Raw genomic sequence first — 18,532 nt, 5'->3', positions numbered from 1 at the left:
TTTTAAATTCTATGATTAATGACTTTTCAGGGGTACACGTCCGTGCATAGAGGTATACACAACCGTGTATGGTTAGCAGAGAGTCAAATTGGTGGATCAAATTGTGATCATGAAGAAATAAGAGGTTGCTCTAGTTATGCAGCTTGATACATGACTATGCATGGCATCTTGGAATTAAAATAAAAAGATGATTAACCCTAATTATCTTCATTCTTTGCATTCACTAGCTGCACAGATTGAGATAGTAGTGAGGGAAGAGTCTTATGGACGTTAGAGAAGCCACCATTAATCATCGAAGACAGTGTCGTTAGGTGAGAGAGAAGCAAATCGTCAAACGCCAAGTAAAAGGCATGATTTCCCTTTGATTAGTCATGAATATCTCTAAATTTTAGCATTCAACTTATGAATAGAACGCAAATTTTAGCATCAATTTATTCATATTAGTTTTGGGTATCAAAAGGTCACCACTTAGTAAGTTTTACTCATGTGTTAACTTTTGTATGTTTTGTAGGTAGAACTGAGTAACAGGCTAGGTGGGGGGGATCTAGCAAGGCAACAAACAATTGCATAAGGGAGAAGGGCACTTTTGATATTTTAGTTTTTATTAGACATACAACTATTATTATTATTATTAGTATTTCCAAATACAGTAATTGTTCACGATTTACATAGTTATTTTATATCAAAATTTTTCATATGCTTATTATTTTATGAGTTTTGATTAATAAAATAGCTATTTTTATTACATCATTTTTTTACACGTTTTATAATTATAATCATGTATTAAAGTTTTTAAATAGTTTAATTGTACACGTTTCTTTTAGTATATTTCTAGTAAGGGTATATATTTGGAGAGAGATGTTACAGTCTATTTCTATATGCATCACAATTCTAGGATTAGCATGCTCTAAATTATAAAAATAATCTGGTAAGAGTATAAATAACTCTTCTAGTGAGCCCTTCAATGAATGTAATGTCCAATTTCTTACCCATCAAACCTGTGAATAAGATATATCATTTTGTACATGCTGACGATGTCGATAATGATATCTTTAGGTCAATAAATACGATCAATAAACACAAACTTTAACTTCATTAATTAACCTAAATCTCAAGCCCTAACTTGTCTATGATATAGTTTTGTTTGACCTATTGAACATATGTGTGTGTGATTCATTTTACAAATTCAGAATGCTTGATTGTGTTTTACTCTTCTTCTTATTAGAAACCATTTGCATTTCTCATTAGAACACTTAATGTTCCATCTCACTATGTATGACTTGATCACCTTGTACTAAAACTCTTTCTCCAAGGCAAATTGAACCACTATGTCTTTTAATATTTTTTATCATTAAAAATGTCACCAAGTTTTACAACATTCTTTTTTCACACCAATTCTACACCACTTGATGTTGTTGAAAGTTCTAGAGGAAAATCAAATAGCCATTTAAATAGATCAGTGGGGCATTATTAAAAAATGGTTCAAAATAATTCCCGCCACCCAGAAAAAGATCTTCAAGCTAGAGACTATTTATATCACAGTTAACAAGTGATGTATCCTCGAAGTTTGGCTCATCAAGAGGAACATCAGTTATCTTATTCTCATCAAAGCCACCCCAATTTGGAACCCTCTCTTTGTCTCCACAAACTCATTTTATAGCAATATAAAATGCATCATTATGGAAATCAGTCAAGTCTTCTCTATCAGATTCTTTTTTCACTTCACTATCATTGTTACCACCTATTTCTTCTTCTCCTTCTCCTTGGACTGCGATACATATAACAAAAATTGGAAATACATTTCTAGAAGTATTGCAACATGTTAATAAGGCTTTTCACATCTTTATCATTTTTTATTTTTATAAAGGGAGTCGAGCTCGATAGTTTTTGGTTTCATTCATAGATAAATGTAGTTTTGGATCAGATTGATACCACACTTTTGACCCAACAATTGGATAAATTGCTCAAGTGTTGTTCTGAATAGAATTTTAATCAATTTTTTAAAACCTCCAATATACTTTATTGTGTTCTAATCACGTTATATCCATTCTCTTTCAAAATGAATAGCATTATAAGCAGCTATTTCAATTATCAATCCTATAATAAACAATTTTGGTTAAAAATAAACATTTATCATAAAAAATCCACATTAAACATTCACCAATATCAAAATGACCCCTATATTTTTCTACAATTTCTTTGACCCCTCATACGTGGTTGAATATCAGTATATCCCTTCTAATTTTTCTACATCTCATTTAACATCCTTATACATTATCTAATACAAAAATTTTTGTTTCATATATTAGTTAACATCCAAATACCCTTATATTTTTTAATATTTTATTTTACCCCCTAATATATTATATATTATCAAAATGCACCTTATGTTTTCATAACATATGCGAACTTGATATTCTTATAATATCGAAATGCCCTCTCATTTTAGACGTATTTTTTTAACACTCATATTTTATCCAATATCAAAATACCTTTATATTTTTCTAACATTTCATTTAACACCTTCATACATTATCTTTTATTGAAATGCCCCTATATATTTTATCAAACTATCGTTATATTTTTTTAATATTTTTTTAAAACCTTTATCTATTGTTTAATATTAAAATACCCCCATATTTTTTTAACATTTTATTTAACGCCCTAAATATTATCAAATATCAAAATGCCCCTTTTATATAATGTACGAACTTGATCTAACAAATAAAATTAAGTTTTGGGTTAAGATTCATATAAATACTTTGTTCTCACAAATTGATTTTTTTTATTTAAATTCAAAAATATGATTTTCTTTCTTTCGAACAAACCTATAGTATTGAATATTAAGTAAAAATGAAGGTAAAAGTAAGAGTTTGATGATGTGAAAAAGGTATGAGAGTGAGAGTGAGAGTGAGTTTATATAGAAGTGGTCAAGGGTAATATTGGTATATTAAAAAAAAAAATTGGGCATTTTTGTTGAGGCTTTGAAAAGGGGTATTTTTGCTTAGGAAATGGAAAAAATGGCATTTTTGCTTAGTTTAGGGTAGAATGAGGCATTCAATTTAATTTCCCTTAAATTAAATGACCCCCTACATTGGGTTAAGCAAACATGTCTCTTTTTCAAAATTTTAAACAAAAATGCCCACTTTTCAAAACATTAAGCAAAAATGCCTTAAATTTTTTTTAAAATATCAATAGTACTCTTCACCAATTCTATATAAACTCTCACCCTCATACATTCTCACACTATTCAAAATTTCATTTTTCACTTAATATCTGACATTGTGGGTTTGTTTAGAAGGAAAAAAATTTGTGCTTCTAAATTCGAATAAAAAAATTGGTTCATAATAACAAGGTATTTATTCAAATCTTACTCTAAAACTTAATTTATTTGTTAAATCAAGTTAGTATATTTTATTAATGTAATGACATAAGGGGTATTTTGATATTTGATAATATATGAAGGGGTTAAATAAATGTTGAGAAATATGGGGTAATTTGATATTAAACAATGTTTGAAGGTGTTAAATAAAAAATGCTAGAAAAATATAGAGGCATTTCGAGATCTAACGATGCATGAGGGTGATAAATAAAATGTCAAATAAGTATAGAAGGTATTTTAAAATTAGATAAAATATGAGGGTGATAAATGAAATACGTCAAAATTGAGAGGGCACTTTAATATTATAAGAATATCAAGTTTGTATATGTTAGGAAAATATAAGGGGCATTTTGATTTTTGTTAATATAAGAAGGGGTTAAATGAAATATATAAAAATATAAGGGTATTTTGAAATTAGACAAAATATGAGAGAGGTAAATGAAATTAGACAAAATTGAGGGGGTATTTAGATATTATAAGAATATCAAGTTCGTATATGTTAGGAAAATATATTGGGTATCTTGATCTTCAATAATATATGAGGGGATTAAAGAAATATAAAAAAGGGAAATTATAATAAATGTCCAAAATTAGAGGGTGTTAACCAAAATTGCCCAAAACTTTAAGGTTTAAGCAAAAATACCCTCAAGTTGAAAAATAACCAAACTGCCTTATATATAAACCTCAAATTTCCCATGGATTTACTATTTAAAATCAGAGAAAATTTGAATCTCCTACAGGTCTTCCACAGGTCTCCCACGGGTCAACGTGTTTTCGCCTTTTTTGTCGACTTTTTTATATTTTTCGATAACTAAAAATGACAAATAAGGATAGTACTTCATCCTACTTCTTGTTTGAATCAATTTATTGTTAGGATTATTAAGATTTGAGGGAGATTTTGAGGTTTAAATGTTTAGGGTTTCAATTTTGAACAATGCATAAAATGTTTTGATTTTTGATTGTTTTGCTTGAATTTCTTGAGGGGTTTTGTGTTATTAGATGTGTAGATTTGATTTGTGTTGAAATTAGAGGCTGAAATGCTAATTTTTGGCCAAAAAATCGGTTAGATCTGTCAGTATTATGGTAACTCCCATGGGTGCCCGTGGGTGGGGGGGAAATTTAACATTTTCAAAATTTTAGGGGGAGGGGGAACAAGGGAAGATCCACAGGGGTCCATGGGAAATTTTACACTGAGCTGTGGGGCAGTCCGTGAAAACCATGGGTTGGGTGGAAATTAACTTTTTTAAAACTATAGGGTCTATATGAGACAAATTTTTGAACGACCATAACTTTTGATCCAGGAGGAGTTACGGGGCCTGTAATATATCAACGCGAAGCTCATTTTGAGCTCTATAGTGACAACCTACTTTGCTAGTTGCATCAAATTTGGAGGCCAAAATAAAACTATTTCAATGTATATTATGCAGTTTTTTTTAATCAAATTTAGGATTTCAGTTTTTATGATCTCAAGTTTGTTTGTGATCGGGCTAGACTTTTTTTATATATAATTTTAAAATTTGATATTTGTAATTATGATGTGCTTTTTTAGACACGTTTTATGATGTAATTATGAAATTTTTGATCAATTTTTTGGTTTTTTCGTTCATAAGCTATTTGAACGTGTAGTTTTCGAAATTCAGATATGTTTTTTTTAAATTTTTGAGTAATTATTTTATTATTGACATTCTAGGGTATTTTAATATATCTATTTATTCATAACATGTTATTTTCAATGTATTTTTCACGAATTAATTTTTTTCAATTCGAATTCAGAAATACAAATTTTTCTTTCCAAACAAACCCGTAGTAATTGATATTAAGTAAAAATGAGAGTGAAAGTGAGTATTTAAGTGATAGAAGAAATGTATGTAATAAGAGTGAGAGTGAGGGAGTTTATATAAACAATAAAACTATGTATACCCATTTTTGGTACACAATTTATGTACACAGATGAGGTATTATTATGTGATTAGATGTTTCTTTATCATATAATGACACATGTTTTAAAATCATCTAGTTATATGATGACATATCATTGTGTATATGAATTGTGTACCAAAAATGGGTACACATAGCATTGCTCTTATATAAATGTGATGAAGGATAATTTTGGTATTTTAAAAAAAATTAGGGCCTTTTTGCTTACGAATAAGGAATTTGAGTATTTTTGCTTAGAAATAGTGAAATTGGACATTTTTGCTTAATGGAGGGGTAATTTGGCCATTTATTATAGTTTCCCTATAAAAAAATATAGAGGGTATATTCAAATTGGATAAAATATGAGGGTGGTAAATAAAATAAGCTAAAATTGGGGGGCATTTAGATATTATAAGAATATCAAGTTCGTATGTTAGAAAAATATAAGAGATATTTTGATATATGAAAGGGTTAAATGAAATACAAGAAAATTATATGGGGTATTTCTAAATTAGGTATAATATGAGTGTATTAAATGAAAAACACCAATATTAAGGGGCATTTAGGTATTATAAGAATAATAAGTTTATACATGTTAGGAAAATATAGAGGGGTATTTTGATTTTTGATAAGAGGGCAAAAGACTATTTCCTACCCAAGTTTTAACTCAATCTCAACAATACACCCGCGGTATATGAAAAACCCAAATGCCCATTCATCCCTAAACTGTCATTAAATTTTTCATTAAATATAAGGGTAAAACTGTTATTTAATAATAATATTAAAAAATACATAATTTTATTTTATTTTTCCTCACAAGTTTCAAAAATTAATATTTAACCCCCATACCTAAACTTTGAAAAGTGATTGCCCCACCTAAATCCCAGATCTAAATGATGCTCGTCTTCCTTGGATGATAATTGTCATCTAGAGGTCATCCTCTGAACGACTTTGTCTTGTTCCTCTATCATTGATCCACTATTCGCTGAAGAAAGTAGCTAAATTTCAGGTTTTGTATCCTAGAGGGGAAAGTAAATTTTTCAAAACTTAATTAAGGGGAAAATGTTATTTTTCCAAACCAAAGGGGAAATGAGATATAATTTTAATTATTTTAATATTACTGATAAAATAACAATTTTACCCTTTAACCCTAATAGAAAATTTGTGAATGTGTTATAGCAGATTAAAACTTAGATGGGTATTTGAGTTTTTCATTTGTTATGGGTATATATTTGTCATTTCACGAAAACTTGGGTGGGAAATTGTCTTTTTCCCTTAATAATATATGAGGGGATTAAATAAAATGTAAAAAAAATATAGGGGCATTTTGTTATATTGGCAAATCTTAATGTGGATTTTTCTAATAAATGTTTTTTTTTAATCAATATTATTCATTGTAAGATTGATAATTGAAATGGTGAGTTATGTTGTTTATTTCAAAGGATAGTGGATTCAACATGATTAGAAAATAATGAAATACATTAGAGGTTTTAAAATAGTGGTTAAAATTCTATCTAAAACAATACTTAAAGGATTTATCTTGCTGTTGTGTGAAAAATGTGGTATCGATCCGATTTGAAATAACATTCAGTTATACATGAAACTAAAACAAAATGTCAAAATACTTCTAAGAATGTATGTCAGCTTTTGTTACATGTACCCCTATTAAAGTACAAAGAGAAGAAGAAATAAGAGAACGATAATGGTGAATTGAAAAAGGAATCCAATGAGGAAGAGTTGACTGATTTTTGTAATAATGCATTCTATATTGTTGTAGAATGGGTTCATGGAGACAAAGAGAAGGTTTCAAATTGAGGTGACTTTGATGGGAATGAGATAGCTAATGTTCCTCTTGATAAGTTTGACCTAGATGATACATCACCTGTTAACTATGATATAAGTAGTCTCAAGCTTGAAGGTTCTCTTCAGGGTGGTGGGAATTATGTTGATCAATTTTCTGATAATGTCCCTACTGATCCATTTAAGTGGCTACCCAATTTTTCTCCACAAACTTCAACAACATCAAATGGTGCAGGACCTATGTGAGAGGGAATGCTGTAAAAATTGGTGACATTTTTAGGTATAAAAGGCACTTTAAAGATGTGGTTGCTCAATTTGCATTGGAAAAAGGATTTTAATACAAAGTGGCTAAGTTAGAAACAAAGAGATAGGAGATTAAGTGTTATGATAAGCAATGCAAATGGTATCTATTAGGAAGATGAATAAAACCCTCGTGACGTATTTCGAATATGCTCTATGAATCCTATGCATACATGCTTAAGAGATAAGATAAAGCCATATCATAGGTAAGTTAGGGCTTAAGCTTTAGGCCAATTAATGAAATTAAAGTTCATATTGATTGATCGTATTTATCAACTTAAGGAGATCGTTATTAACATCATCGACAGATATAAAATTGATATATTATATTCACAGGCTTGACAAACAAAAAATTAGGCAATACAGTTATTGAGCATCGATAGAGTCATTTATGCTTTTACTATATTATTACTACAATTTAAGGCTTGCTAATCTGGTTATCGTGACTTATATACAAACAAATGAAGAACATCACTTTTAGTACTTTTTTATGGCATTAGGTTATTTTATTCGTGCATTTCAATGATATCTTCGACTAGGTATTTGCATTGACGTTGATTTCTTAAATGATCAATATCTTAGACATTTATTTCTTGTTGTGGCCCTGGATGATAATAACCAGGTTTATCCAATAGCTTTTAGTGTGGGAAAAAAGAAAAATCATTCAACATGGTGTTGGTTTTGACAATACTTAAGGATTGCATTGGTGAAGTGCCAGAGTTGGTAGTAATCTCATATTGACATTACGTTATATACTCTACAATAGTTAAGGTATTTCTAAATGTACACCATGGATGTTGTTGTCATTACTTTCTTTGTAACATGCGATCAAAGTACAATCATAACTCATAGGTTACATGTTTATACTAGAAAACAACGAAGGCCTACACAAAAGTAGGCTTTGAGTTCATGATAAGATCTATTGATAAGATGCATTTTGAAGCGAGGGATTACTTACGTGAGGTGGGGTATTAGCGATGAATCAAGGGATATTTTCCAAACAACAAGTATAACATAATGACAACCAATATCACAAAGTCATTTAATACACTTGTTAGACATAAGCAAGGTTTGTTTATCACGATACTAGTCAAGTTCATTAGGGGCACCTTATAGCGATGGTTTTATGAGAGGAAAAATCATACAAGTATGTATAGGGTTAATACTAATTATTTAATTGACATGGTTTTTCACATTGATGCTTATTTAGTATCAAATGTGTTGATACTTTTTAAAAATTGGAGATAAACATCCCTACCAAGTTATACCATAGACAAAGAATAAGTTTAGCCACCATGTGTTGAAGTCTGTAAACTTTAAAGTTCATCCAAATATAAATGTTTGACACCAAGTTATAGGTAGGGGTGGATACATGGGCATTGTGAACTTTTATAATTAGACATGTACGTGCATGAAGTTTCAGCATTCATGTTTTCTATACACGTATGTCATTGTTGTTTCAAGACATATGAAGCTTACCAATGTATATACATGGGTTTATCCATTCTACAACACCAAATTCTACAATTTGATTTATGCGAAAGCTATCAATCCATTAAGGGATTAATCAAAATGGTTACATACAGAGGAGGAAAGACTCATCCTGCCACTGTTTCTCGATCATTGTCAACCAGGTCGTCTTTCAAATAGGAATTAATGTCCTTTGCAAGGTGAAATCGTTATACTGAAGGTTTGTAGTCGATGTATTCAACTTAGGCATGTATGATCACACTACAAGAGTCCAACATTGGTTCCTAGCTTTGTGCCATTGAGTTTATCAAGAAGAAATAAAGAAAAGAGATTTTCACAGCTTAAACCTTCTATTTAGTTTGATTTATGTACTTATTGAAATGAAATGTAATAATTGGAATTTTATATCAATATTATTTATGTTGAAATGACATGTAATCATTGAAATCTTATATCATTATTATTTACATTTCTAACATATATTAATCAATTGTTATGTTTGATTTATGCTTGTATTAAAATTACTTATGAACTATTGGTGTACTTTTTTCAAACCTCTAATAAAACATGAAATCATATGCATAACTAATAAAATATCGTACATAAAATATATACATAACAATTCTAAAATAAGCATATGTATCTATGATCTATTTGATACAGTGGAAATACAATTTTGAGGCTAAACACCTACATGTTAAGATGAAGGGTTTATAGGGGAAATCCAAACTTTGATCAAGTGCTAGTCACTCTATAAAGCATAACATCAAAACACCACAATTGTTAGATCCTACACCTTGTTAGGGGATATCCTTAGCTTGGAGCAATACTAGGTGATCGTATCATGGTGTATGACCTATAATGGTTTAAAAACTCATGGATAGTAGTAATGTTGGGATTAAGATGGTGTACAATCTCATTCGACGAGCAAACCCCTAATGGTGGCCTGTAAAAACACTTAGGGGTCATATATAGTAATCCTCTACTCACATAGATCTAAGACCCCTATGACCTAATAGGCACAGTCAAAATTTGTTAGTATGAAAACTTGCAAACATTGAGAAATTATAATGGAGACACATGTTTTATATAAATAAATTATAATAGAAACACGCATATACAGTACTTGATCGATTGGCCCCCATGGTTTGTAAAATAAAACTGGCATGTAATTCGCCTCCACCATCTTCATGAAGAGCTTTAACAACTTATAGTCACCCTGTGGGGTGGCACTTTAACTATCATATGTCATACCAATATGCCCTATAAAGAAAGTATGGGACGATGGTCTGCTGCTCGTATTGGTATTGACGTAATAATGCCAAGAAAGAATCTACATGTTGATGATCGACAAGAAAACATGAATGGGATATAAAACATGAATTGTTCCATGTTTTTATGAATATATGAAATATTTAAACAAAGTCAATGGATATAAACTACTTACATTGTCTATCAGCCATTAACGCAACTTGACAACCGTGTGTCAATAAGAGGCTTTGGAATTCGCTCCTATGCAATATTCTTCATGATCATCCAATGTTATAGCTTCGTTGTACCAATTGAGGAAAACTTTCTCACGCTTTTTCGTCAAGAAGGGAAAGGTCTAAATTTTTCATTGCACCTTTAGTTTGATCAGATTTGCATATGAAATGTGTACAAGTGGACCTTTTTGGATGACCCTACCATGAGTGGTCCACAACAACAAAAAAAATACATAAAATTGTTAATTCAATAATTTATCTTAATTAATAGACTCGATGAAATGGGCTAATATTACCTTTTTGACGTATAAAGGAGGAGGTTTGACAGGAGAATCCTCTGTGATGTCAAGTCAACCATCTATACCCCCATGATGGACTGAGGAAGGAATTTAATGTTTTCAATTACCAATATATAGAAGAAAAAATATATTTAATTATGGATATACCTTAGCACCATTTCCTTATGATAGGACAATGATAAGATCATCTCTTTGTGAGCTGATGTCAATCACCTTTTTACTCAGTTGCTTGGGAGGTCTATTAGGAAAAACAATCATTCATCCTAGAATTAGAAGAATGAAAAGTTATCTCTTTATTAGGATTAACTTCATTCAACTGACTTCATAACAACAATGTACATACCTTCATGATGAAGGACAGTGTACGTGGAGAACTATGAACTAATATTCCCTCATGGGCAAAACCCTATACAAAATGCAATAATAAATTGTTTAGTAAGATTTCATATAAAATGTTGTAACAACTAATTACTAACCTTTGCTTTGGGTGGGAGGGGGGAGGGAGAAGATGGAATCACAACGTGTAGAGGAGAGGGCCTACTACGATCGTCGGGAAAACCTTGTACGAAATGTAATAATAAATTATTCAATAACATTTCATATAAAATATAGTAACAAATAAAATAATTACTAACCTTAGTTGGAGGAGGAGAGGAAATCTTAGTGCATACAGGTGTGGGCCGACCAGAATCGTCGTGAAACCCTTGAACAAATATATACGTGTCAAATTGATAAGTAGAAAAATATTTAATAACGAATAAATAAACATGTGGCATTTTCACCTAAATGACTATATCTGGTCAAATTTGTGTCACAATGTCCTCCAAATGACTTATCCGAGCTTTAAATAAAATATATGACTAGATATCTCCTCTCGTAAAAGAGACATCTCATGTCTCATCCCGTCCAAAATAAGATTATCCTATCTTGTTAATGCAAAATCAAATATGGACATTGTAGGGGCCATGTCAGTGGGCACGAGCGAAAGGCACTTTGTCATAGAGGTGACGCCAGCAACGAAAGGCACTTTGTCATGGGGGCCATGCTGATAGGTGATATAAACTTTATGGGCTTAACCAATGGTGACACAGGAGGAGTGGGATCAATAGTGGAGATGCACCAACTGTAGGAGTCGATGATGATGATGTTGATGCTAGTAGAAAGAAATGATGCAGACCTACTGGTATAAAGTAGCCAATGCCCTCATAATCACCCCTTCATGGCCTTGTGGTGAATACCTTCTCAAAATCACTGTAGGTTATGAATCGAAACCCCTAAAATATGTGTCTTTGATCTTGTTTTTGATACCCCATGGCATAAACATCACAATGTTAGTGAACGTGGAGAAGTGAAGGCTAGTAACAAGAGCAAACTCATATGGTTTGAACCTCACATCAACCCATTGATCCAAAAACATAACTGGTCTCTCATATCATGTCTGATAACTTCTCTCAATATAAATGAGTTAACCAAGATTGAGCTGAATCTCATGTCTCTAAACCACAGAAAATATCTAAAGCACACCATCTCAAACATTTTTAATTGCCTCTGGGTTAATGTAGACTTGATCGAGGCCATGGGTTTTCATTTTACTGTGGTTGTTATCTCTGTTGGAAAGTGTAGACTCCCATCAAGAAATCTTAATTCCCCTTTTTGCCTTTGGGTTAATAAAGACGACGGCTTCGTATTCATCTGGGAAGACGAAGTTCGTCTTTCCCGACGAAGTTTTTTGTCTCCCAAGGTGTCTCCGACGCCGATCGGACCTCCAAATGGGAGGAAAAAGATCGCCAAAAGGAGAGGTTGCTTCGGGAGGGAGAGGCCGTCGGCAACGGAGCCGGAGAGGTCGTCGGAGATTTCAAAACCAAACCCTAGGGTGAAACTGTGATTTTTTAAAACTTAGGCTGGGGGAAAATTTTAGTTTTTAAAGTTTAGGGGAGCAAAGTAGATTCTATTTTAGTTTATTTTTAATATTATAGTGAAAATGACGATTTTACCCTTACCACCGTTAGAGTTTTATTAAATCTAACCGGCCATAGGTGGGTATTTGGTGTTTCCATAGTAAAAGGGTGGAAACTTGAGAAAACATCAAACTTTGGGTGGGAAATAGTCGTTTGGCCTAAAATAAAACTCTAAATATAATGTAAAACTGAAATTGATCATCACTCAAACAACAATTTGTATAAAAAACCAAAGTCCGTGTCAATCCAAAAGAAAGCTAATTTCAAAAACTGGATTTCTTCCTCTAAATCTTCAACTTAATTTCAACAACCATACCTTATGATTTTGGTTTCCAAATACAAGGTTTCAATATTTAAAAAAATGATGTTAAGCTAAATCATTGATTTTTCCTTATTCAAATCTTTAAATATATAATTTTAACTTGATTTTTTTTATTAATACACAAGGAGACGTGTGGATCTTTAAAGTGGATAATTAATGTTTTATTTATCAAGTGAATTTGAAGATCAACTACTTATTTAGTAAATTTCATTAAACTTTTTTATAAAAAATTATGTATTTTACTTGTATTAAAATTGTTATCAAGCTTTTAAATTTGTGTGAATATTTTTCATGGATTGTGACTAACGTAAACATTTTTTATTATATTATATTTAAATCAAACATTAGATCTCCATGGTTCTCTCTCTTTTTTTTTTTTTTTGGCTCTCTTTACATTGAAAAAGGTTTTTTCACCAAAAAGTTACTTGTGTTACTGTATTTTTTCTTTTGTATTATTTCCTTTACTCAAGGATTGGTGGTATTTATTTTTCAAGCTTAGTTATGCTTACTTCAAATTCATTTAATTTAAACTCAAACTAAAAGATTTGACTCGTTTTTTAAATCAAGTTAAACTCAAGCTAGAAGAGGCTCAACTCAATTAGACTCGAGTTCAACTTGAATTCATGACTTGATTGGTGGTTCAAATTTATAGCTTAGTTTCGCTTGAATTTATAGCACAAATTAGTAGTACAAATTCATGGCTTTCTTTGGATCGAGTTCAATTCAAATTTATGACTCAAATCGGTGTTTCAAATTCGTGGGTTGGTTTAGCTTAATTTTATAACTTGAATTGGTGGTTTAAATTCGTAGCTCGGTTCAAATTCATAGTTTAAATTAATGGTTTTGTTTGATTATTATTTAAGTAAAATGACGTTGTTTTGTTAGCGAATTATGAAGTTCAATTATTTATTCGAGTAAAACCAAACCACAAATTCAAACTATCGATTTGAGTAATATATTTAAATCAAACTCAAGTTAAATCGAGTTAAATTATTTTTTATTTAAATAAACTCAACCCATCATTAATATTGGCTTTACAAACTTAAGCTGAACTTAAATTGAACAATTTTTTATTTGAGTCAAATTTAAATAAAAAGGGTATTCAAACTCAATTCGGTTTGTATCCACCTTTAAACGAAACCCCCCTCAACATAAATCGTAGGTCCACCACTACATATAAGTGCACACGAAGTAGGTGACAGTGTCTCGATTGCCACACATTAAACTGTTCAATAAGTGAGAAACAGTTTTCTTATAGTTAATAAATTTGCCACCTCTACAAATATTTCTCCACAAGGTGAAAGAGAAAATGATGAATTATGGAATACATATAGTGCACATATAAACATTTGTATCATTCTTAGGTGGGCAAAGGACTATTTCCCGTCCAAGTTTTAGCTCAATTTCAATAATACATCCGCGACAGATGAAAAACTTAAAGACCCACTCATTCCTAAATTGCTGCTAAATTTTTCATTAAATATAAAGATAAAACCGTCATTTAATAATATTATTAAAAAATATATTATTTTATTTTATTTTCCCCCTCAAGTTTTAAAAATTAACATTTAATCCCAAACCTGAACTTTGAAAAGTGACTTTTCCCCCTCAAATACCTACGTTTTTTTCTTCACCTCTCTCTCCAGCCACCGGCAACCGACGGGAGCATTGCTAGACAATGATGACACTCATTGTCCTTCACTGGGCAACTCTGGACAATGATTTGGATGATGAAGAGTCATCTAGTGAGGATGATGCTTGTCGTCTAGTCTGAACTATGAAATATTGTCTAGATTTGGACGATTGTTGTCCAAAGGTCCTCCATTATTAGTCCACTATTCGTCAAAGAAAATGACTGAATTTTAGGTTTGGTATCCCGGGGGAAAAAGTGAATTTTTTAAAACTTAATTAAGGGAGAAATGTTAGTTTTTCAAACTAAGGGGAGAAATGAGATATAATTTTAATTATTTTAATATTACTGATAAAATAACTATTTTATCTCTTAACTCTAATAGAAAATTTGTGGGTATGCCCTAATAGATTAAGACTTAGGTGAGTATTTGAGTTTTTTATCTGCCGTAAGTATATATTTGTTATTTCACCAAAACTTGGGTGGGAAATTGTCCTTTTCCCTTCTTAGGCTCTATGTTTGTACGGAGAGTGGGGAAGCCTTTTGTGCCATGAATAGTATAAAATCTGGTTGATTACTTACTAGATTTTCATTATGATATTATTAGAGTTTTTAAAAGAGGTATTGTCAAGCACTCCATCAATTCTTAGAGCATTGGATGTGAGGTATTTTATGATAGAATAATGTTATATGTATACTTTTGAGCTTATAATTGGATATACAAATGTTATATCATTATATGATTAAAAGTTATTTTATATTTAATTCAAAATTATTATCATATAATGACATATTATTTATGTATCTAATTATATTCTCAAAAATATATACACATAATTTTATTATTTATGATATTACAATTCCACATTAATTTTGGATATTGCAATAACCAGATTTATTCAAAAAATAGTAAAATTATGATCCTTTTAATAGAAAAATTAGAAAATTTGATCCCTTCATTAAAATAAAAGATCATAATTCGGAATGTTGTCATCTCCTTTAAGAAATATATAGTTGGATTATTACAAGTAAAAAGTTAGAAGAAGTCAAAATCATGAACTTAATTAGAATTCTTTGCATCTAAAATTATTAAAATTTTGTTATTTAGTTTGAATTATCTTAACATGTGTCTTAAGACTACAAAACATTATAGATTTTGATTATTATGATGTGTTAGAGCCTGCAAAAGTGCTATTACAGACACCCACTTTGTTTTCCAACCAATTTGGATTGGTTGGTACGTGATACTCAACAATCCTCCCCCTGAGCTTCCAACCGGGGAATTGCTAACTGGCTGTAAGGCTGATGAAACCTCCCTTAAACTAGACAACCCTTCATCTAAGCCTCCTAAATCAGGTCAATTACCCACACTTACTTTGTTTGCCAACCAATGTGGACTGTGTTAAATAATATTTACTTTCCCTTTCGGTTAGATTCTGATTGAATCTGATTTTGATTTGATTTGATTTGATTATGATTCGATATTATTTTAATTTTGTATATATTATTTTTTCTGTTTTATAGTATTAGATTTCCTTTTCATATTACATTATAATACTACAAATTGTACAATATTTGGTTAATAATATTCATTCAGTTTAGAATCCAATTCTTAATTCTTTCATGGTATCGGAGCAGCTAAAATCCTCCTCAAAATCTCAACTTTAATTTTTTTTTTCTCAGACCTTATTTTTATTTTAGTTTTGCACAATTACCAAATCCCCTTTGTTTCTTTACCCTTTTTTTTTATCCTTTGGAAAAATTCTGTTAACCCCCATATATTTTTCTGTTTCACTGCCACCCCAACTTTTGAAATGTTGTTTTTCACTCTTCTCCTCTCCAACATTCAACTCAACGTCTAATCGTCTTCCTTCTCCATCTCCGACAACTCTTCAAGCCTGAGACTGAGACGTCGTCAATCCTCTCTTCCTCATCTGTACTTTTCCTTCCCAACAACTCCTTGACGTGACACCATCTTTCTTTTGCGTCGCTATCGATGTGATTCTATACCTCTCCAGAGAATCATCGACTTTTTTCCGAGCTCTAATAAATCAAATTTGAACTAATCTAAATATTTAAATTTGAACTAAATTAGATTGAATCCAAAATATTTGTGCCTTTAGAAAAAGTCTTTAGGCTAATAGATAAGATCGGCTAGACTAGCTCTAGACTCAAAAAAGTTATACAATTGAGGGCTTGAACACTTTGAATAAGCTCAAAAAGAGGTTACAAGAAAAGCGCAAAATCCATAAACTCTAAAATTTTAGAAGCACTTTTTAAAAGCAATCAAATAGTCTAAAAGAATTTTCTAAACTATTTGTACCTTTAAACATGTTCTTTTTTTTAAAGACAAAGATCAATGTTATTATATTTAGACCAAACATTGACTCAGTAAAAGGGTCTAAGCCAGGATAGTTCTAATGAATTCATCTTTGTTCACCATTGTCTAATTACCTAAATTGGTTTTCAGGCAAGTTCAAATAGGGCTTGCCCTAAGTCCTAGTTGGACCGACCCAATCAACCAATCATGTCCGTTTTTTAAACCTTTAGACAAGGTTAACTGGACTAACTTTAGACTAAGAAAGGAATAATAGAAATATCGAACAATCACATTGTTTTATTTAATTAATGGACCCAATTTTATTTTTCATATTTAGAGAACTGAATTCTTAGTTTAACTTAATAAAAAAATCAAACTTTTAATAAAAAACTATGAAGTTTATTCTTTTCAATAGAAAAATTTAAAAATTTTGTCTCATTAACAACAAATTTGGAAGTTTGATCATTTCAACGCAATATATATGTATATATGTTCGGTTTCTTTGTGATTATTCAATTCCTCCATGTGTCGTTATCCAGGGCATGCTGTGTTTTGAATGTTCGCTACCATATATGCCAGAATTGATGAGGTCTCTAAGAAGTTTAATGCCATTTTTATCATCCAATCACCTCTGCGTCACCGAGAGTAGAAACTAAACTGTTTCCTTGTGGCCAGACTGCGCTGCTTTGTGAATGGGAAGATAACCTTTCTCACTTTTTATGGTCGGCTAACTAGGGTTTCTACGCACAAAGGCCTCTACAGCTTTTTTATGGCCATATTTGGCAGCACGAAAAATAACTGGCTGCCTATGGTAATCTTTTAACTCTTCTAGTACAAGGCTATTAGTCATTTGATTCAATGGCTACAAATCAGTTTCTTGTTACTCCCAAACCAGAAGAGTCTGCTTCCAATCCATATTTTCTTCATCCAAATGAGAATCCATCATTAGTTCTCATATCTCTTGTACTCACTGGATCTAACTACCATTCATGGTTCAGATCCATGAAAATGGAACTTCTTTCAAAGAATAAATTGCACTTCGTTGATGGAACCATTCCAGTTCCTGCTTCTATAGATCCAACCTTCTTTGCGTGGCAATGATGCAATACAATGGTGCTTTTTTGGTTAGTTCATTCTCTTTCTCCTTCTATTGCACGGAGCATTATTTGGCTGGACAATGCTATTGACGTTTGGAAAAATCTTAAAGATAGATTCTGTTAAGGTGATTCTTTTAGAATTTCTGACTTGCAACATGAAATCTTTAATTTCTAGCAAGGAGATTTGTCAGTTACTAACTATTTTACTCGGCTGATAAATCTAACGCCGATGCCTAATTATTCCTGCAATCCAACATGTACTTGTGGTGCAATTGATGTTGTAAGGGGTTAATATCGATCTGACTATGTCATCAGCTTTTTGAAAGGATTGAATGACAACTTCTCAATTGTGCGATCTCAAATAATGTTAATGCAGCCACTTCCATCCATTAACAAAGTGTTTTCGTTAGTCATTTAACATGAGAGGCAGTTATCTATTACTAAAGGGGCATCAACTTCAAAGTCCATAGCTTTTGCCACCGAAGCAAGTTTTGGTGTTCTTGGATTCTACACTACCTCAGAATGATAATTTCGTTTTCGTTTCTCATAGAAG

The sequence above is a fragment of the Mangifera indica genome, chromosome 12 (assembly GCF_011075055.1).
Source record: "Mangifera indica cultivar Alphonso chromosome 12, CATAS_Mindica_2.1, whole genome shotgun sequence".
NCBI lineage: Eukaryota > Viridiplantae > Streptophyta > Magnoliopsida > Sapindales > Anacardiaceae > Mangifera > Mangifera indica.
Note: the sequence above shows the minus strand (reverse complement) of the source record.